The sequence below is a fragment of the Trichosurus vulpecula genome, chromosome 3, assembly GCF_011100635.1.
Source record: "Trichosurus vulpecula isolate mTriVul1 chromosome 3, mTriVul1.pri, whole genome shotgun sequence".
Classification (NCBI taxonomy): domain Eukaryota; kingdom Metazoa; phylum Chordata; class Mammalia; order Diprotodontia; family Phalangeridae; genus Trichosurus; species Trichosurus vulpecula.
Genome location: NC_050575.1, coordinates 139,421,168 through 139,443,821, shown reverse-complemented (window position 1 = coordinate 139,443,821; position 22,654 = coordinate 139,421,168).

The window sequence follows — 22,654 nt, the reverse complement described above, 5'->3', positions numbered from 1 at the left end:
AAAATCAAGAATCACCTACCCAGCAAAACTGAGTATCATGCTCCAAGGCAAAATTTAGACTTTCAATAAAATAGAGGACTTTCAAGCTTTCTCAAAGAAAAGACCAGAGCTGAATAGAAAATTTGACTTTCAAATACAAGAATCAAGAGAAGCATGAAAAGGTAAACAAGAAAGAGAATTCATAAGGGACTTACTAAAGTTGAACTGTGGTGTTTACATTCCCTCATGGAAAGATAACGTGTGTAATTCATGAGACCTTTTTCAGTATTAGGGGAGTTGAAGGGAATATAGACAGAGGGCACAGGATGAGTTGAATATGAAGGGATGATATCTTAAAAAATGAAATAAATTTAAGGGGTTAGAGAGGAATATATTGAGAGAAGGACAAAGGGAGAGACAGAATGGGGTAAATTATCTCACATAAAAGTGGCAAGAAAAAGCAGTTCTGTAGGAAGGGAAGAGGGGGCAGGTGAAGGGGAATGAGCAAATCTTGCTCTCATCGGATTCAACTTGAGAAAGGAATAACATACACACTCATTTGGGTGTCTTACTCCACAGGAAAGTAAAGGGAAAGGGATAAAAAGGGGGGATGATAGAAGGGAGGAGGCAATCAAAAGCAAACACCTTTGAAAAGGGACAGGGTCAAGGGAGAAAATTGAATAAAGGGTGACAGGATAGGATGGTGGAAAATATAGTTAGTCTTTCACAACATGACTGTTATGGAAGTGTTTTTACATAATGATAGACATGTGGTCTATGTTGAATTGCTTGCCTTCTTAGGGAGGGTGTGTGGGAAGGGAAGAGGGGGAGAGAATTTGGAACTCAAAGTTTTAAAAGCATATGCTTAAAAAAAGTTGTTTTTTGCATACAGCTGGGAAATAAGATATATAGGGAATGGGGTATAGAAATGAATCCTGACCTACAAGAAAGTAGAGGGAAAGAGGATGGGGGGGGGGGGGCGGAGTGAGGTGAAAGAAGGGAGGGCTGACTGGGGAATGAGGCAATCAGAATATATGTCGTCTTGGAATGGCGGGAGGGTAGAAATGAGGAGAAAATTTGTAACTCCAAATCTTGTGGAAATCAATGTTGAAAACTAAAATATTAAATAAAAATGATAAAATTTAAAAAAATAAACAGAATTATAATCATCATAAAAAAAGAAAAAAAAAAGAAAAACGATAATAAAAAAAAGAATTCAATAGTTGCCATTAACAGTAAACTAGGAGGTGGGGGTGGGGCAAGAAGAAGTAGGGTAGACTTTTGCCCAACCTACCATCTGATGGCTTCCTATTTTAAATGATTACTTCTATTAACATTTTTAGGTGCTGAAGGACTGCTTGGGCTACCTGCACCCTCTAAATTCAGCACCCTACGGTAAAACCCCAGTTGTCCTATCTGAGTTGTATATAGTTCTGAGAACTGGATAGACAGAGAGTAGGGAAAGGAAGCATTCTAGTTAGGGATAAACCCTGGTTCATGATACCTTTGAATCCTAAAGCCTTTAAACCCAATAGGAAATCTGCTTTCAACTCTGTTGGTATGCAGGATATGATGACAAAAGGATTTTCAACTTGAAACATGGGAATTCAATAAAGGTCATGCTCAAGGCATTTGGACAATGATAGTACCCTGTTATCATGTAAATGTGCGTTGTGTGGGTTGTTGGTGTTTTTTAAAATCAAATACATTTTCTAAAATTCCTTGTCAATAGTTGGGGAGAGGGTAACACCGTCCCTTTCAGAGAAGAGGAAACTGAGAACCTGAGATAATGATTTTTCCCATATGAAGACTGGTTTGAAGAACTTGTAATAATTAACCTGGGGAGATGTGATAGCTATCTCCAAGCATTTGAAGGGCTGTCATGTAGAAAACAGATTAGATTTATCCTGTTCAACCCTACAGAGTAGAATTGGGGAGAATATACAAAATATGCATGGAGGCAGATTTAGGCTTTATATAAGAAAAAAAAAGTGGTGAAGTAGTAGCTTTCTTCACATTAGAGGCTTTCAGATAAAGACTGGACACCCATTTTTTGGAGATGATCTAAAAAGTATTTCTGCTCATTATATGGGTTGGATTAGATAATTCCTAACACTGAAATTCCACATTTTTTTTTACTTTGTCTAAGGTTACCCTGAAAATCAATGACAAAATCTAGGACTACAACCCAGATGTTTTAGAAGTCTGGTTCAATCTAAGGCACTCTCTTTTGAATTCCACTGTCTCTTCCCCAAGCTTTACCCATTTTCTGGACTGTATAGACAGCTTGGATCTCTGAGCTGACCCCAGTGACTCTTCACTCAGTTTATTTGCCCTCTACAGGACACAACTTCCTGTTTGTTTTCCCAAAAGGCCAAGAACAGCTTCACACAAAAAAAAGGTTCAAAGGGCTTCCTGACAACACAAAGCTTGTAAAAAGCAATATTTTGGTGATTTAAGTGTAAATGATCAGAAACATGTGGGTTTTATTTCCCTTAAAATACACATGGGCTTGAAAATTAAGGGGAAACGTGCTTGGCAAGACACGTACTGGGTTTCCTCAAACCCCTCAAAGCTTGAAAAGTAGTTTAAGATGTTCTGTAAATTAAAAAGGAAACTTAGTCCGTCTTCCTCCTTTCTCTCTCCTGTACTTGCCCTTATCTTCTAGGGTAAGCTTAGGCCAAATGCCCTTCAATTTTTCACTTAAGCTTACATGGTATTAGGGAAGAGGGTCCCTTGGGTTTGGGAGTGGGGGGAATACATCCTTACCAGGTCTCTGCTGCCCTGAACTACAGGGCTGAGCAAGAGTGGCAAGCAAGAACAATCCCTGAGAAATGCTCCTGCTCTTCACACCCTTGATCTGTGGCCTCAGTAGGGAACTGCTTTCTATCCAGCATCTTTTATCTTTTCCCCTTGGAGTTGACCCTTTGGCTCCAGCCACATGCCACACAAATAAAATGCTTTTCTTTTTTCTTTCTTTTTTTTCATGACCAAAATCAAGTCAGAAAGAATTAGATGGAATCTCCTCCCACATTATGGGGCTTCTTTGGGCCCTAGTTCTTCCAGTGGGGTGGAGCAATAGAGGGGGAGGAAGAGCATGTTGGGAAGAAGGAAGACAAGAAATAAAAGGACCCTTGACTTTAGAGCAAGAAGGATCTTGGTGGTTACCTAATCCAGGGGTGGGGAACCTGTGGCCTGTGGCCTCCAAGGTGCGAGTTTCCCACCCCTAACTAATCCAATGCTCTCATTTTACAGAGGAGGTAACTGGGACCCAGAGAGCTTAAATGACTTCCCCAAAGTCCCTTAGGTAGGAAGTGGAAGAATAGAGCTGTGAACCCTCTGACTGATTCTCCATCAGGAGTTAGAGAACCCTGAGCCCTCTCTCTTTTCCCTCCCTTCACTTGGAGAACTAATCAGGTCTTGTGGATTAATTATCATATTTCTTCTCAAATCTACTTACTCTACTCCAGTTTCTGTGCTGACCTCAACCTCTCATCCTGTAAAGCCAATCTGTAAGTGAAAGACCTTTCCTGAATAGACCTCTGGTGGGGCCAACAAAGGGAAGCTTGATTAGAGGCAGGCCCGTACCCTTTCCCTAACTAGGTGTGAAGCCCCAGGCCCACACCCTTTTGCTAAGTAGGCTCTGAGCCCTCTGGGCCCTGGACAGGGTATAAGAGCTCTGAGGTTGGAGTTTTGCCTTTGGGGGCACACTTGTTGAAAGAGTGTTGATGATGAGACTCAAGCCATTGAAGCAGCCTCCCCCACCCCTCCCCCCCACCCCCGCCTTGAAAAACCCAGATGTTGGTGCTTCTCTTTCTGGTAACTGTTTGTGCATTGCTTGGACAGACATCTAGAAACTCTCTCTGCTGATTCGTATTATTTTTCTCTGTTTATGTAATACATGCTTGCAATTTCTGTTTGTATTCTCTCTGAAGCTCAGGGTGCTGGCTTTCCCCACTGAAGTAAGTGAACGGCATATGTATGTTTAATTAAAGCGAGATTGTCAACCCCCTAAAGTTGCTTTCCCTAGAAAAGCAGATCAAAGGACCTGTGCTAGCAGCCCTTGTGTGCTGGTGTTGTTGGTCTCACACAGCCACAGTAGCAGCAAGCAACATTGTTGCTGCACATCCCCAGCTGCCTTTCAGACATCTCAGACTGGGTGTCTAGTAGACATCTTAAACTCGATATATCCAAATCAGAACTCATTATCTTTCTGCCTAAATCCTTCCTACCTCCTTCCCTTTTACTATAGAGGGCAATACCATCCTCCCATCCCTTGGGCTTGCAACCTAAGAGTCATCGTGGATTCCTCACTAGCTCTAACCCCCCATAACCAATCCATTACCAAAGACTGCCACTTTCACTTTTGCAACATCTATCAAATATGTCCCCTTCTCTTCCTCTGACACTGCCACCACTCTGTTGCAGGCCCTCGGTACCTCACACTTGGATTATTGCAATAGCCTGAAGGTGGATCTGCCTGCCTCAAGTCTTTCCTACTCTAATTCATTCTCCACTCGGACACTAGAGTTATTTTTCCTAAAATACAGAACTGATCATATCACACCTTCTCCCCCCACCCCACCCCCACACAATAAACTCTAGGAGCTCCTTATTGGCTCCAGAAGCAAATACAAAATGCTCTGTTTGACATTCAAAGCTCCTCATACTCTAGCCCCCTCCTGCTTTTCCAATCTTCTTACATCTCATTCCCCAACACCTACTCTTTGATCCAGTGACACCAGCCTTCTGGCTGCTCCATAAACAAGACACTCCATCTCTTGGCTCTGAGCATTCTCTCTGGCTGTCCCCCATGCCGGCAATGCTCTCCCTCCCCTGCTCAAACTACTGACCTCCCTGACTTTCTTTAAGTCCCAATAAACATCCCACTTTCCACAATGCTTTCCTTCTTTTAATTATTTTCTGTTTATCCTGTCTGTCGATGGCTTGCTTTGCATGTATTTCTTTGCATGTCACTCCTCCATTAGATTGTAGGCTCCTTGAGGTCAGGACTGTCTTTTGCCTCTTTTTGTATTCCTCTCATTTAGCACAGTGCCTGGCCCCCAGTAAGTAGGTGCTGAATCAATGTTTATTGAACTGAATTGGTCCTCTGACTGCTAACCTCTTGTTCTTTCTACTAAAATAAAATGTCTATATCCTTAGAAGACAAGAGAATATGAAGTGAGTAAAGAAAGAGAGGAAAAGAAAAAGGAAGGAGGAATAAAGAAAAAAGTGTATAGGATAGACCATGGCAGTGGGAGGGCTCCACAAGGCAGCCGCAGAGCACCTGTACTACATTCATAGAACCACAGGAGTAAAATCTAAAACAGACTTTCAAGAGGCTAAGTGATTTGAATCAAGGCATGCTGGCAGTAAGTGGCAAAAGCAGAATTCTCAATCAAGACTTTCGCCTCCAAGCGCAACGCTTTCCCCACTTTTTCAGTTTCTTCTTCCTATTGGGGTGGAATCTTCTTGTAAAGATCCATTAGTCTCTGTATTTCACACAAATAGCATCCAGGAGGTGGGTGTGAAATGGGGAATTGTGTCTCTGTTTTTGTCTTTGTGCTTTTGGCACCTAAATCAGCTTAGAAATATGAGAAGAGGTAACCTTCATCCATCCTTTTCTCCATCATCCTTCCTGTCTGGCCCTTACCAATCATGGAATCACACAACGTTAGAACTAGAAGGGAATATTTGAAGTGGCTTAGTAAAAAATACTCATTTCTACAGATGAGGAAGCTGAGGCCCAGAGAAAGTAGGTAAGCTGTCCAAGGAGTCACCATCCAGGCAAGGCCTGTACAACACATGGACCACAGGCCGCCAAAGAATCTTGGGTGACCCTTGAAAAACGTAGGGTTGCCACTGTGGCAACCCTACGTTTTTCATGGGCTGCCTGAAATCCTTTGGCATTCCGCAAGCAAGCCGTGGGCCTTATGTTGTGCAGGCCTGATCCAGACATTTTGCCTGGATCTCTCTTTTGAAATTCTCTCATTCTCCCTTATGTCATCTGTGACCCTGTCCTTGTCTCTTTTATTATAAAATTGTCAAAATCAGGGACAATGCCACATCTTTCTAGTTTCCTATCTCATAATGTGTAACATACTTAAAGTTTAAAGTGAATTAAATATTTATCTTGAGGGCATCGTTTGCATGCCTAGCACTGAACTGTCACCCAAAAAGAAGTCCAAGACACAACTGTGCTCCTAAAGGACTCAGTATCAACTTGGGCAGATGGGACCAACAAAACACCAGGACATAAAAGCCTGTTGTTGTTTTTTAACACCTGTATTCTCCTAGTGGTATTACATATGTATGACCCATGGAACCTCACAATCTCCAGATAATCAAAATGGTAGGGGACCCAAAGGGAGGTAGAAAGACACATAGTAGGTGTCTACGCTACACGCTACATATACGTTGTTTAAATACTGGACTGCTCCCCACAAAATATTAAAAGGACCAGAGAAAGGTCTTTGACACATTGTGGGGAATGTCTTATGGGAAGATATGGACAAGAACTTTACAGGAATAGAAGCAGAGAATGAGTTGTTATCTACACAGTGGATGAAAGGACAGGCATACCTCTGAGATATCATGGGTTTGGTTCCGGACTACCACAGTAAAGTGAATATCGCAATAAAATCACATGAATTTTTTTGTTTTCTCAGTGTATATAAAAGTTATGTAATCTGCTAAGTATGCAATATTGTCTAAAAACATATATAAATTAATTAAAAATACTTTACTGCTAAAAATGATGACCACCATCCAAGCCTATCAGTGAGTCATAATCTTTTTTGCTAGTAGAGGGTCTTGCCTCGATGCTGATGACTGCTGACTGATCAGGGTGGTGGGACCTGAAGGTTGAGGTGCCTGTAGAAATTCCTCAAAATAAAACAACAAAGAAGTCTGTTGCATCAATTGACTTCTTTTCACTTGAAAACTTAGAGGCCATTTTAGGGTTATTAACTGACCTAATTTCAATATTGTTGAGTCTCAGGGAATAGTGAGCCCTGAGGAGAGGGAGGCAGATGAGGGAATAGCCAGTCAATGGAGCAGTCAGAAAACACACAACATTTTTTGATTAAGTTCTCCATCTTATATGGGCATGGTTCATGGTATACTGAAACAATTAAAATATTAACATCAAAGGTCCCTGATCACAGATCACCATAATGTATAATAATAATGAAAAAGTTTGAAATATTGTGAAAATTACCAAAATATGACAGACGTCGTGCAAGTACATGCTATTGGAGAAGAGGCACCAATAGACTTGCTCAATGTAGGGTTGCCACAAACCTCTGATTTGTTAAAAAGAAAAAAAAAACACCTATCTGTAAAGTGCAAAAAAAAAAATAAGTTAAACCGAGTTATGCCTGCACTCACACTCAAGAGAGCAGTGATCTACTGAGGAAGTATGAGCCAGTGGATGATTCAAGGTAGAGATTAAACTATAGGAGGAGGCCATTCTGTGAAATGTCTATAGTAGCATTGCAAATGCCTCATTGAAACACAGAACCACAGTTCTTCCTCGTCCAGATGGAGTAGTTTTGATCCAGCCAACTCATTGTCCCCTCCACAGAGTCCTCATGCATCTCAGACATGCAAACTGCAGCCAGCGAGGTGATGAACACATTTGTTCCAGAGAAGTCAGTCAAGCCATGGTATCATGGGGACCAGGAACCGCGTCTCTGTATTTTCTCTAGGGCTTGGGTCAGGGCCAGAGCAGCTCAGTAAGAGGTTTCATGTAAGGGCTCCTGACGTTTGGCAGATCTCAGAGCTGAGATGAGCTTTTAAAGGCCTCCGTGCCATTCACCACAGCTCCATTTGTGAGAGCGGCTCTTGGAAGGCGGCATCTGCCACAGAGAGTCAGAAACAGGGCAATGGAAAGATCCCTTTGCTCTCAGGCTTTGCATGGCCTGGATTAAGTTCATCACTAATTAGAGAAAATTGTAAAGCACAATTATTTATGAACCTTCAGTGGCCAAATTCATGAAAGGAATAACGAGTATATATTTTCCTTTTGTAGAATGTTAATGAACAAGTGGTGTTGTCATTCATTATTTATCTATGTTCAAATTGCAATGAATAGACCTGGTGACAAATATCAAATTTCTGTATTTACAGAAAACCCACACATGTGTAGATAATAGCCCAATTCAGCCGTTACTGTATAAAGCACAGACTTGTTCTTTAATGTAGAAATTTGGTAATTATCACTACAACTATTCATTAAAGTGTGAACGTAGATAAATAATAAATTGAGAGGCCATTTATTACATGCTACCAAAAGGAAACATCTCATCTTGCTTTTGGAAATCTGGCTCAGGGTTTCTTTCTAAATATGCCATGCTTTGTACCCGTGTTTTCTTCATTGGGATTTGGATAACAGGGTGAGAGAAAAAAAGTGGGTCCTTGATAAAAGGCTTGTTAATTGGTTCTCCTGCTTGACACAGCTACTGTGGATCAGGGGCTCCCTCTGACTTGCCAGGACCCTTTCTCTACTGCTCAGTTTGCCTCTCCAGCACCCCACCCCCACCCCCTGCCCCCAGAAGCAAAGTATTTCCTCCCCTTCATTATCTGCACTTTCAGTAAAAGGTTAGAAAAACAAGGTGTCCCACAGTGTACTCCCTCTCCTCCAGGCCTCATCCCAACTCCTTTTCCTCTATTGCCCCAAGTGAAAATTCTATACAGCTGTGTATTTACAAAGCAATTTGCTCACAACAACCTTTTGAGGTAGGTTGTACATACTTTATTAGGCCCATTTTACAGATGAGGAAACTGACTTGGGCATGATCCCATAGATAATAAATACATAAAGTTGAGTTTCAACTCAGTTCTTACTCTAAAGCACTATAGAAATAACACCTGGGGGAGGGAGGGGGCAAAGCCAAGATGGTAGCTGGAAAGCAGGGACTTGCCTAGGGCTCTCCCCCAGGACCCACCAAACACCTATAAAAAATGGCTTTGAACAAATTCTAGAACTGCAGAACCCATGGAATAGCAGCCCGGATGGTCACTGGGTAAAGTCTATCACACAGAGCTGGGAGCAGAGGGGAGCAGAGCCCAGCATGGGCTGTGCATGGACGCCAGGTGGAACAGGCCCTAGTACCCTGAATCAGTGAGCTGTGGCAGTTACCAGACTTCTCAACCCACAAACACCAAAGACAACAGAGAAGGTTAGTGGGAAAAACTGCGGGGGACAGAGTGAAAGGAGTTTGGGGTTTGGCCACCACCCCGGGGGCAGCGGAGGAGGTGCAGCTACAGAAATATAGTTGCAGTTGCTTCTGGCCCCAGGCCCACCTGGTGGGAGGAATTAAGTGCCAGATCAGAGCAGGAGTGCAGAGCTTGCTTAGATCTGAGTCCAGTCCAGATTGCCAGTTCTTGGAGGAGAAGGAGTGTTGGTGTGGCAGAGCTTGCTGTGTAGAAATAGCTCTGAAAACAACAGCGCAGCCCCTCAAGCTGGGGACAAAGTACTCTCTACTCTACAAGCAGTCATATCCTGACAAAAAGCTCGAGGGTCAAGTAGTTGGCTGGGACCATGGTCAGGCAACGACAACGGACTCTGATTCAGACTCAGACTTTGGAATCTTTCTTCAATGACAAAGAAGGCCAAAACATACAGCCAGAAGAAGTCAACAAAGTCAAAGAGCCTACATCAAAACCATCCAAGAAAAACATGAACTGGCCTCAAGCCATGGAAGAGCTCAAAAAGGATTTGGAAAAGCAAGTAAGAGAAGTAGAGGAAAAATTAGGAAGAGAAATGAGAGTGATGTGGGAAAACCATGAAAAACAAGTCAATGACTTGCTAAAGGAGACCCAAAAAAATACTGAAAAATGTACTGAAGAAAACAACACCTTAAAAAATAGACTAATTCAAATGGCAAAAGAGCTCCAAAAAGCCAATGAGAAGAAGAATGCCTTGAAAGGCAGAATTAGCCAAATGGAAAAGGAGGTCCAAAAGACCACTGAAGAAAATACTACCTTAAAAATTAGATTGGAGCAAGTGGAACCGTAGTGACTTTATGAGAAATCAAGATATTATAAAACAGAAACAAAGGAATGAAAAAAAATGGAAGACAATGTGATATATCTCATCGGAAAAACCACTGACCTGGAAAATAGATCCAGGAGAGATCATTTAAAAATTATTGGACTACCTGAAAACCATGATCATAAAAAGAGCCTAGATATCATCTTTCAAGAAATTATCAAGGAAAACTGCCCTGATATTCTAGAGCCAGAGGGTAAAATAGAAATTGAAAGAATCCACTGATCACCTCCTGAAAAAGATCCCCAAAAGAAAACTCCTAGGAATATTGTTACCAAATTCCAGAGCTCCCAGATCAAGGACAAAATACTGCAAGCAGCCAGAAAGAAACATTTTGACTATTGTGGAAACATAATCAGGATAACACAAGATCTAGCAGCTTCTACATTAAGGGATCGAAGGGCTTGGAATTATTCTGGAGGTCAATGGAGCTAGGGTTAAAATCAAGAATCACCTACCCAGCAAAGCTGAGTATCATGCTCCAAAGCAAAATATGGATTTTCAATAAAATAGAGGACTTTCAAGCTTTCTCAGAGAAAAAACCAGAGCTGAATAGAAAATTTAACTTTCAAACACAAGACTCAAGAGAAGCATGAAAAGGTAAAGAGGAAAGAGAAATCATATGGGACTTACTAAAGTTGAACTGTTTTGTTTACATTCCTACATGGAAAGATGGTGTGTATAATTCATGAAACCTCAGTATTAGGGTAGCTGAAAGGAATGTATATATATATACGTGTGTGTGTGTGTGTATGTATATATATATACATACACACACACACACACACACACACACACACACACACACATATATATATATATATATATATATATATATATGTATATAGACAGAGGGCACAAGGTGAGTTAGAGTTAAATATGAAGGGATGATACCTAACAAAATAAAATCAAATTAACTGATGAGAGAGGAATATATTGAGAGAGGGAGAAAGGGAGAGATAGAATGGGGTAAATTATCTCACATGAAAGTGGCAAGGAAAAGCAGTTCTGTAGGAAGGGAAGAGGGGGCAGGTGAGGGGGAATAAGTGAATCTTGCTCTCATCAGATTTGACCTGAGGAGGGAATAACATACACACTCAATTGGATATCTTACCCCACAGTAAAGGAGGAAGAAGATAAAAAAGGGGGATGATAGAAGGGGGGGCAAATAGGGGGAGGAGGTAAACAAAAGCACACACTTTTGAAAAGGGACAGGGTCAAGGAAAAAAACTGAATAAAGGGGGATATGATAGGAAGGAGAAAAATATAGTTAGTCTTTCACAACATGAGTATTGTGGAAGAGTTCTATATAATGATACACATGTTACCTATGTTGAATTGCTTGCCTTCTTAGGGAGGGTGGGTGGAGAGGGAAGAGGGGAGAGAATTTGGAACTCAAAGTTTTAACAGCAGATGTTAAAATAAAGTTTTTGAATGCAACTAGGAAATAAGATATACAGGTAATGGGACATAGAAATGTATCTTGCCCTACAAGAAAGTAAGGGAAAAGGGGATGGGTGGAGTGTGGTGACAGAAGGGAGGGCTGACTGGGGCATGAGGAAATCAGAATATATGTCATCTTGGAGTGGGGGGGAGGGTAGAAATGGGGAGAAAATTTGTAATTCAAACTCTTGTGAAAATCAATGCTGAAAACTAAAAATATTAAATAAATAGATAAAATAGCACCTGAACAAGGGTGGTGGAAATGGAAATTCAAAGGACTTGTCAGATTCAAAAGTTGTAGCAGAGGTTGGAACTTTTTGGATCTTGGGGGTGAGGGGGTCAGAGAGCCAAAGATCACACAAGGTTGTGAAATTTGGATATTGTGGTGCTATTAATAAAAATGAAGGAAACTCCCATAGAATCTTGCAAATGGATATTCCACTAAAATTTGATGATGATAAAAAGAGGAAAGAAAAGAAGTAGAAGGAAGAAAGGAAGAGAAGGAAGGAGACAATAAGATGTGGTATAGTTACAGTGGCCTGGTTGGCTTAAGTTTAAGTAGAGGTAATAGAGAAGAAACTTGGCTAAGGAGTAGAAATGACTGGATCAGTCTTCTATCAGGGCATTAAATACCAGGGAACTAAAATATATTATTGTACCTGTCAAAATTGCATCACCTCTTCCCTTTACAGGTAGTCTACATTTGTTTGATCCAAAGCAGATCAGATTCTCCATTTCTTAACGCCCCAATGTGAATCTCAGGATGTAATCCAGTTCCCTAAATTACATAGATCTGTACCTTTTCTTTAAAGTCAAAAAGCAGGAAGGGATGTTCTAAACCATTAGCAGCAAACTCCCAGCAGCATCTCGTATCCAACTAACCAGCTGGTCCAAGTGAGTGGTGATTGTAGTAACCTGCAGTTAAAGCCAAGCACACCCACAGGACAGGCCTTTCTCAGTGGAGGGGTAAGAGGGCCAGATTGTTATTCTTTATTCCATAATATTCTACACTTTCTAAGGTGACAGGATTGTACTTTATAAAACATAGGGTAGGGGTGCACCTTCTAGCCACAGGATCCTTTATGGATAGGTCTGGTGGTGTTTCCTATGACTCAAATTCTGATTAGCTCTTTTAAAGACATTTTTTAAAAAAACCATTGGCTATTTTTTTTAAAAAATGGACTTTTTAAAACATTGGCAGAGCAAGCTGCCTTTTGTGATTTCTCAAGTTTGTTCCTTGTATCTAACATTTCCAAAGCACTCTAAAAAACAATTTTACACTTAATAAAGTTTAACTATTCAATATTTTTCATTTTAAAACTAAATAACAGACATTTAAAAGAATATTTCTTTTTTAATGACACACATGATACTATTTTAAAAAGCTGAATGACATCCACTGTGCATTCCTCTCTCTTTAACTGCCAAATACTCTATTAGTCAAGTTTGTTCATATTTACAAGATTTTTTCGGATGTTTTACTGCTATCAGAAGATCTAACATCTGTTTCTCCAGGGATTCTGCATGTGTTCCATAGTTTACAACAATTGGAATCACTGTTTTTGAAATACATTTGGATTAAACTCAATGTACTAAGACTTGATTCACAGGCGCCCTACACATACATCTGGGGCTTCCTCTGATGCTGTTTTTCAGAATGGTAAAGTCGTTCACTCTGGATTTGGGTGGGTGATATAAAATAATAGTGAAACTCAATGAAGCATGTGGGTAAAATAATGTTGTTAAAAGCACCCAAGTATGATAAGAAGAATGCTGCATCTTCTATGGATACCTTAGGGTTCCTTATGGGAGATAGCATGAAAAAAGGACATTCACTTGATTTTATGTCTGTTAGAAACATGGCATCTGTGCAGTCATAGGTTCCTGAGACCAGATGTGCAGAGGTGTTTGTTTTACTCCTTTATCCTCAAATAGAATGGTACCCAAACCATTGCAGGACAACAGCTTACTCTTTTTAATTGTATCTAAGAAATGCTTTGTTTTGTTTCATTTTGAGAGAGTCTCTGATGTCTCATCAGCTCCACTATTGAGGAAGAGAAGAGAAGACAAAAGGAAAGGAAAGGAAAGGAAAAAAGGAAGGGAATGGGAAGGGGAAAAGAAAGGAGAAAAAAGGGACAAAGAGAGGAGATGGAAAATGGAAAAATAAAGACAAAGTGGAAAGGGGAAGGGGAAATGAGATGATGAAATAAAAGATGGGTAGAGGTGGGGAGAGGATGGGAAGAAATAAAAAAAATTCTTTGGCCATTTAAAAAAAATGGACTTTTGAAAACATTGCCAGAGGAGGCTGTATTATCTAATTTCTCAAGTTTGTTCCTGATATCTAACATTTCTAAAGCACTCCAAAAACCAATTTTACACTTAATAAAGTTTAACTATTCAATATTTGAATATTGAATATTTAAATAATATTTGAATATTCAATATAGATAGGGAAAGGAAGGAAATTGTTGAAAGATTTTAGGTAAGTCTCTCTAAAGCCTTCTAAGATCTTCTTACATAGAATGTAAGCCCCTTGGGGGCAGATACCACCTTTGTTTTATATCCTCAGCACATAACAAACATGGTGCCTGGTATACAGTGAACACTTTATAAAGGCTCACTGATTTAAAATAATTAGGTTACAAATTTTATTGTTCTCGAATTATTTCCTGTGTGTGAGTCTGTTCTCACAACCAGATTGTGAGATCATAGAAGGCATGGAATGTGTCTACTCTGTTTTCTTCTTTTCTTGTGTCTGACACATTATCTTACTTAGGATTGGACACATAAAAGTCCCTTAATGAATACATGTTTGGTTAATAAGCTGGATACTTAATCCTAAAAGAGAAGCTCATCTCTTTATATTCTGTCCTTAGTAAAAATGGTACAGTAGAGAACTTGTTGACCTTCGTAGTATATCCCTTCATTTTGGGAAGATAGTTATTAATTCCACTTCAAGTCTTCCATTCTTAAGATAAAATGATCCCAATTCCATCAATTTTTCCTCAATGGTCACCTTAATAAAAGTTTAATCATTTAAAAATTGCATCTTAATTATATTCTAGCCTGTGGAGTAACAGGCAGTGACTAACATATTTCATTTTTGTCTTGATATCCTGAGAAAATAGCATAGTACCTGGCACCTAGTAGGCATTTGGTAAATGTGTATCAGATGGATGAATGGAGGGATGGATGGATGGATGAACTATTACCTATCTTTAACTTACAGATCCATAGAATCATAGGATGTCGGTGCTGGAAGGAACCTTAGAGGTCATAAGATTCATTATTTTCACGTGCTCATACACTGGGAAACAGGCTCACAAAGAGAAAGTAACTTACCCAAGGTGAATGCAAAATTAGAACCTGTGGTCTTCTGACATGCGTTCCAGTGCTAGTACTACCATATTATGCTATTGTGTTTGAATGAATGAAAAACAGATAACGTCCAAGATAACTTGGTACTATACAAGACTGTAGAAACACAAAACCTCTGAGTTGGAAGGGATCTCAGATGCCAGCTAGTCCAGTTTTCTCTACAGGTGGTCATCCAGGCTCTGTTTAAAGGCTTCCAATGAAGGGAAATCTCCTATGTACTGTAGCAAACCACTCCACTTAGAGAAAACTATAATAGCTACATGTTTTTCTATATACCAAGACTGAATTTGTCTTTTTGTAATTAATACCCATTGTTCATAAAACCTGAGATGGGGAAAAATGGTGAGTAACAGAAAACTGTTGAGGTATAAATTGATAGTCCCATTTCCTATAACAATTAGAGATTTCCAAAAATGAATTGGGCTCTTTCAGGAGCTAGAGAATTTTCCTTCATCATAAGTATTCGAGTGAAGGCTGAATGATTTCTTGTCATGGATGTAGTGGAAATAATACTAGCCCAGGCCCAAGTTGGAGAGGACTCCAAGGTCCTGTCATACTCTGAGGTGCAATGAGATTCTTTGATCTTTTATCACTAGGGAAGGGAATCACAGAGATGAGAAAGAGGATTGAGCAAGGCAAAAGGAAAGAAAGGGGCAGAGAAATCTGCAAAGAAGGAAAGAAGAAAATCTGAAACTTCCATGGAGGCCTGCAAAGGAAACATATGTGACCCAGCTCCCCGAGGATGGCTTGTGCTGCGCATGAGTTGGAAGCAGACGGTGTTCCCATGGAATGGCTTCACATATGCTGTTGTGTAATGCGTTGGCTCACCATGCTTACAGAGCGTTGTTGCACAAGTTCATCATAGGCCCCGGAGCCACCTGTCACTGGGATGTAGACTGATATGTCGATACCTCGGTAGCCGGTGAGGAATGTGAAGTCTAAAGTGGGATGCTACAAGTTGGCTCTCAGCTCAGATGGGTTCGTCATAAATGACCCATGCATATTTCCTAAGAACACATTTCGAAAGCGTGATACAGACTCAAAGGCAAGCCCAATCAGTGGTTTTCACTTTGATTGTAGCCACTGATGGATCTGAATCAAATCTGAGGTCAAGGCTGCATTTTCTCTCATGCTGACTTCCCATATCCATTGTTTAGCATCTATCACTTACAACCTGGTAATGTGAATTACCCAATTACTCTTTCTATGTACACATCTTCATATCCTATGAGAGGCATGATATAATAAATAGAGGGGTGGCCTCAGAGCCAGGGAGACCTGGGTTTGAGTTTTAGCTCTGAAACACACTGGCTACATGTCCTTGGCACCAATGATGTCAAAAATCAAATAGCAATGGAGGTCACTAAACCACACACATAAAGATCCCTACAGGCCACATGCTGCCTTAGAAAAAACCCCACATATGAACATTATCTATATTCTATTGTATGTTTATTTATTTTGTTAAATGTTCCCCAATTGAATTTCAATCCGATTTAGCTGTAATTGGGAGTTTTGCCATTGCATGTTGGACACCTCTGTTCCAAACAATTCTCCTAATCTATTAAATTATGGAGAAAGTCCTGACCTGTATTGACAGAGGCAGTTTCCTCACAGTGAAATCACAGACCCAATCCCTACCCCTGTATGTATCTCTCCAGCTAGACTGTAGGCTCTTTGACATTAGGATCTCAGATAACTCTTATCACCCACAGCCAAGGTCAGAGTCATGCATGTGAATGCTCAACGAATGCTTGTTGAACTTGGTACATTGGGTCTTCAGGCACTCATAGTTTATCGCATGGATATGCATTTAGGAAGCAAATGCAGATACAATTGAAAGTCAGTGTTTCCCCTCAATTCAAATAATTGGCAGGTTATGTAGGTTTTTGTGACAATTTTTTAGTGACTGGCCTTACCTATTTCTCTATCCTTCCTTGACAGAGAGGGAGTGTGGCATAGTGGAGAGATTTCTGGACTCGGAGTCAGGAAGATTCATGTTCCAATGCTTCCTCAGTTTAGCTACATCACCTTGGGGCAGTCACAGATCTTCTCTCCATTTCAGTTTCTTTATCTATGAGATGGGGATGATAATAATAGCACCTACTTCACAAGGGAGAATTCAATGAGATAATGTAGGTAAAGCATTTAGCAAATCCATATAAATACCTATATGAACATCAGCTATTATTGATACCAGCTGGTGGTAGCTGGGCACGAGTGTTCTTTGTCTTTCACTAGTTACTATCAGGCCTAGAGATTACATCCTGAAAATAAGGCATAGCCTGTCTATATACATATGCATACATACATACATATATACATATACATACACACACACACAAACACACATTGTGTGTAAAGAAAAGACTCATCCAGACTCCAAGATAATGAAAACCAGTTTATGTCTCTTTCTATTCTCTCTCTGTCTCTATCCCTGCTACTGTCTCTTTGTCTACATGCGTAAATAGTTTCCTATGAGTTAACCCCCTCAATTCCGGTAACCAGAAAATATAGCAGCCTGCATCCAGATTGAATCCTAGATGTTCAGATATTCAGAGAATTGAACTACCAGTTTTAAGGGAACTTAATGACCTTATAAGCCAATCCTCATATTTTACATAGAAGGTACCTAAGGCCTAAAAGAGAGGAGTAACTTGAATAAGGCCATAAGGTGACTTCATATCAGAAATGAAATTACAATCTGGATCTCTTGACTTGGGCAGTGGATGGGATTGAGAGAATAGAGAAAGACAGAGAACTGATCATTTAGGAGTCCTTCGAGGTGCCACCCCTCTGAAACAAAAGTGATACATTGGCCTAAGGATACCCTCTAGGCAGAGGAAATATGTGCCTTTGTGGAATTTACAGACAAATTGGTAGAAACAAAAAGAGCTATAGTCCAGGACATTTCTGGCACTCAAATATTGATTGATTGATTGACTATTGGTATGGCATTTGGGATTAAAACATCCTAGACCTAAAAGGGCCCTCTAGGCTTCATTTATATCATCTACTTGCCTTGAAGCAAGACCGTCTTGTTTCTGTGCCAGAGAGATGGCTGCTTTCCAAGGCCAGGAGATCCCAAAGTCTCCAACAATTAATAAAAGAATTGCAACCCCATTACTCATACTCATCTCTTCTTCCTCCTGAGGAGAAGGAGTTGTGTGGAATTCCCTGAACCACCATGAGACTTTCTATTCTATGTCCCATATGGGAACTGAAAGGTCTTACCCTTCGTTCTTAGGAAGCTCCTGGCACTGCTTTGTTCCTCCTTGGCCTTGACAATTATGTGGATTTTTTACTCTTATACTTCTTTCTTTTTGGCACAGAGTTGGGTTGAGCGGGTGGTGGGGGAGGTGGGGGTGGAGACCAAGAGGAGTCATTGTGAATTAACAGAAAGACATTTTCACCAGGTGCTTCTCAATTATCGCATTGGCAGCCAGCCTCTTCTGTGTAAATTGTATTAAAAAGAAAAAAAACCCTCCAGTGCTGGAATTCTCCTTGGAATTGTAACCAACTCAGTGTCTTATTTTCTCTGAAGAAGGTTTGTCCTCTGGGAACAGCATTGCTTAGAACTGTAAGAAAAGCCAAGGGTTGCTACATACTGTAACATTATGATTTAAATGTGTTAAAGCGTCTGATTATCATTTGGTCTTAAATACTCTAGATTCTCTACCTTATTTTGTACAAGTTTTAGAAATAAACCACGAGATGGATCTCTGAGAGAGATTGATGCCTATTCTGCATTAGAGTAATGGTCCCAGACTTCTTCATAAATTTGTCTGTTGTAAGACCATAAACATAATTCTAAACATGGAAGTTATTTAGCTTTGAATTAATTGCTTTTTCAGTTGTTTTCAAATATGCAAATCAAAACAGCCAAAGAAACCGTCCCATAAAAAACGCAGTCCATTCTCCTGGTGAGATTCTGAAATTCCCTTTGCCAAGGTGACCTGCCTGTTCCAAATGTAGAAACAAAAGTGCGTTTTTAAATGATACACTTATGTGGGAATATTTCATCTTGCTTGACGTTTTCATGATACAGCATAGGGGCTCACTGAGTGTTCTGTGTAGCTTGGTGCCATGTTTGCTAAAAAAAGAAAAAAGTTCCCACCAAGTGAAATATGGAGATAAAGTCAACTGTGGAGAACAAAATCACCTTAGCAAGCACCTCTTTGACTGTGGGAAAATGATTTCACAGTTAATGCAAGATGGGAGGCCTGGATAGAAGCCTCAGTCATAGAAATTAGGGCCAGCTTGCGACACTGTATGAGGCCAGCATCTTCCTTTTCTCTGTAGGAGCATCCACAGTCCCCCCTACTTCCATACCTGACCAAGTGCAAAGTTCCTCCAGAGCAGAACTCTGCATCTGATTGCGATACCAGGCCCGGTTCTAGCTGGGCTATCGTTGCTTTTTTTGCATGAGCTTTCATAAGTTAGGGATGAGCACTGTATCCTTTTAGTATGTCCTGATGAAAATGCCATTAAATAAGCCCTGCTTAAATCTATATTTTTTGTCTCTATATCTCCCTTTGAGGATCAAATCTTGGAAGGCCAGAAGTAGGGGCCAGATCTAATAAGGAAGAATGTGATAAGTACAAATGTAAGGTCTTACACATTGGGTTCAAAAAATCAACCAGAAAGTCCAGGATGGGAAAGATACGGCTAGAAAATAGTTCATATGTAAAAGACTCATATTGAAAGCTCAATGGGAACTAACCTTGAGACATGGCAGTCACAAAAGCTACTATTTTTAGGAAGGTTGCACCAGTAGAAGTCTAGTATTCATAATGACAGAAGTTATTGTCCCACCATACTTGGCTTCCATCAAATCACATCTGGAGCATGTATTAAGTTCTGGGTACCACATTTTAAGAGGGACAATTTCAAAACCAACCCATCCAGCAGAGGGCAACCAGGATTATGAGGGGCCTAGAGGTTCGGCTAACAAAAATTGAACATGCTTAGCTTGGAGAAAGAGCTTGACAAGAGACTCAATAACAGCTATCTTCTGCACTTTGAAGGATTACTTGCTGAGATTTGAGGGAAACCTCAGGATCCTAAGAGGCAGAGGTTAGAAGGGAGATCATTCTAGGCCTGTAAAGTAGGCAGAGAGAGGGTCTAGAGAATACTGGCTTGGTCTAGCTGTTCTATACGAAGCAGAGGCAAGTGTAGGGTTCAAGCTGGGAGCATGTAAGAGGAGGGCCCTCACAGTGCAGAGACCGAGAAGAGAAGGAAAACCAGGTTCCTTTGCACCAGTTTAGCAAGGGAGTCTAATTATACCATCTTCAGGGAAAAGTTCTAGGCCCAAGTTGGGTTCTTAGGTGGAAGAAAGAAGGGAGGAACGGCAGCATGGAGGAAGGGCAGCATTTAACTTTATTTTTAGCACCAAGACTTTCACAGGGATGAAAGGAAGCAGCAAGGAAGACAGAGGATTAGGCTAGGAGGTGCTCCTGACCCCTCAGCACAAACCACAGAGGCTGCCCACAGAGCTGATCTCTGCCCATCATTTGTCTAACACGGACAGATGTGCACAGAGAGTGTCAGATCTGCTCAACCGAGCGTTATCATGAAGCAATTTCAGAAAAAGTCCTCCTAGGTAGTGTTTATGAACATACCAATAACCATAGTTATTGAAAGGTGCCCTACACTAGTGGATAGAGTGCTGGCCAGGATGAACTGGATTCAAGTCCTACTTCTGATGGATACATACATATATGTAGAAATATAGACAACTATACATACATACACATATACATGTGTATTTAGATGTGTACATGTTTGCCTGTTTACCAGATTATACATAAGCATCAGTTTATCAGATACGTATATATGTAGATATGTATATGCATATATGTATATATTACATGTATGCATATATGTGTGCAAGTGTGTATTGTGTATATGTACCTTGTATATTATGTATCTAGGGCTTCGGTAACCTCATCAATAAAATGAGAGGGTCAGCCCATTACTTCTAAGGTTCCTTTTAGTTCTAAATCTATGATCCTATGTTTCTGCTAGTGAACATTGATTTTTTTTTCATTTGTTGCTATTTTTGCCATTTCTGGTGGGTTTGAAGTTCGACTGGTTGCAGAGCTCTGATTATTCAGTGATTTTTAACATCTTTTCATGTGTTATTGATTCCATTTCACAGACGAGGAAAATGAGAATCAGGGGGTAGCGTGACCTGCCCAAGGTCACAGAGACAGTTCATGTCAGAGGTGGGATAAGAATTCATGGGCCCTGACTCATAAAGCCTAACTGATAATGTTGGGAGTAAGAAAGGAGAAGGCTGTTTATGCCCTATAACAGTGCAAAACACGTAGTAACTCTCTGGGGTCCTAAATCCTATGGCAAGCTGGACTTACTTGGTTGAAATAAGTGACAATTAAAGGTAGGATCCTACCGTGGATCCTTTTTGAATTGACCAGACAGTCCGTAAGTGGGTCTCTCCATTTAGTCTCTGTCTGCTTAAAGACAATGCCAACCTAGCATCTGTACATGGAACCATTGGGCTGCTGTGATATGGCATGAACATTCCCTGCTCCTAGCCTAACAATGAAAGTGCTCTGCCACTTAAGGAAATTCTCACAGCCAGGTGGGTTCTTCCATTACCAAGTAATAATGCTATTGTGTTCACTTGAAATTAATCAACCCAATTTCTCCCATGGAAAAAAAGTAACAAGGAACAGATTTTTTTCTTCCTTCTGGATTCATACAGGTGCTGAGGGACATGTGGGAAAACCTTGCTTTGCAAAAATATTCTGGAATAAAAAGGAAAAGGAACTTTGGATAGGACAGTTTTCCTTCACATTTCAACATTTCTATCAGTTCATCACAAAGAAAGAAGCTGTTTTTGGCTCTTGTGGTTCAAAATATATGACCCAAGGTCGTACACAGACAGAACACAAATCCTGCCCTTACTTTCCAAGGCCTTCTACTTTTAGGTGCATGACACATGCAATTCACAGATGGCACACAGAATAGCACATATGTTTATATAAAAGACCACCATCAGCAGGGCATGTGCTCTGAGCTGTCTCTCCAAAAATAGGGATAGACTGCACTGAGTCATTCATGCTCACTGTCTTAATTCATCTTGTGACAATGACATTCATTTGCAATGGCTATCCAGGACTGGGTAGGGGGAGAGGGAGAAATAGATATCTGTGCACACAGAACAGGACAAAACTCATTCTTCCAGACAGGCATCAAATTCTCAACCTAGACCTCCTCAGCTGCGTATTTCTTACTTTAACACATCATGTCCCCAATGTCAATCCAAGCCCTTCCACACCTTGGTAGATTGTTTTATGAGTTGTCTTTGACGGATTAATAAATTTATCTATTCATTCACCTAGCAGTCTATTGACATAGGTACTGTCTCCATTGGCATAGATCATGACCCATCTGTACCTTGTCATTGTATGTGATTCTAGTTTCTCTCCTTGAATACATTCTCCACAGAGAAACTATTCCATGCACTAGATACTTATTTTAGGTTGTTTTTACTATTTGTGATGCCAGTGAGATATCTGGATTGTCCAGCCATTATCTTTTGCTCATGCTACATTACCAACTCCCCTCCTTTTCTTCTCATACGTGTCATTGATGTAATCTTGTATTCCACTTCTTACATACGAATAATCTTTGGTAATGTGCTATAACCTACTTAAGCCCACCATGTCTTTCCTTTACGTTGCGTATCACTTATAGCTCCGATTCTTCAAAGATAATGGTGTTCCATGATTTGCAACCATATTGCAATATAAGGGAAATAGTAGCATTATCTTT